Consider the following 805-nt stretch of genomic DNA (forward strand, 5'->3'; position numbering starts at 1 on the left):
CAAACAAATTTATGTTTTCAATTTTTATGTATAAATTAAAAAAATAGTTTTCAAAAATGGTGACATTTTTATAAAAATATAAATGGGTTGAAATATATTTAAAAAAAAAAAAAAAAAATAGAACGAAAACTATTACAAATGAGTTTGACTTTAAAAACATGACTTTTTTTTTTATAAAGATACAACGCAAGTTATTAAAATAGATAAATATATAAATTGTATTTATATTACATCATATGATCTGATCTATTGCAAACTAGCAACATTTTTAAATAAATTTTTATTTTTTTAAATCGTATATGTCAAAAACAATAATTCTTTAAATGATGAGTAATTTTTTAGCGATGGGCGGACTGAAAACGTGTATTGATTTTAAACATGTAGAAAATCGCCGAACTGATAAGAATTATGATTGTTTTGAAAAAAATACATATATACATATACGTGCATATATATACATATGCATATATAATATAAACTTAGGTACAGCTCTTGATAATATATGTACAACAATATATGTACAACAATATATTTATAACAATGTATGTATAATAATGTATGTATATATGATCGAATTCAATTTTAAAAGTTTTAAAATAAAAAAAGAAGCGCATACAAAATAGGTTATATTCATGCATATACAAATGCATATATAGTAATCGTTATGGTGACCCATGTTGTGATTGTTATGACTATATAGGTGTGCGATTACGTACGTGCGCGCACTTGTACATTTTGTGCTATTATTTTTTTTTTCTTATGATAAGTTTTTTTTTTTTTTTTTTTTTTTTTTTTTTTTTTTTTT

General features: G+C 21.4%; 1 non-coding gene across 1 annotated transcript; it reads left to right on the top strand.

The window, feature by feature from the left end:
* Positions 1-318: 318 nt before the first annotated feature.
* Positions 319-405, top strand: LOC113220706. The gene has a single exon (XR_003307477.1). It is a non-coding gene; the product is annotated as a small nucleolar RNA snoR07 (small nucleolar RNA).
* Positions 406-805: the final 400 nt, after the last annotated feature.

Source organism: Piliocolobus tephrosceles, unplaced genomic scaffold, assembly GCF_002776525.5.
Source record: "Piliocolobus tephrosceles isolate RC106 unplaced genomic scaffold, ASM277652v3 unscaffolded_9946, whole genome shotgun sequence".
Lineage (NCBI taxonomy): Eukaryota > Metazoa > Chordata > Mammalia > Primates > Cercopithecidae > Piliocolobus > Piliocolobus tephrosceles.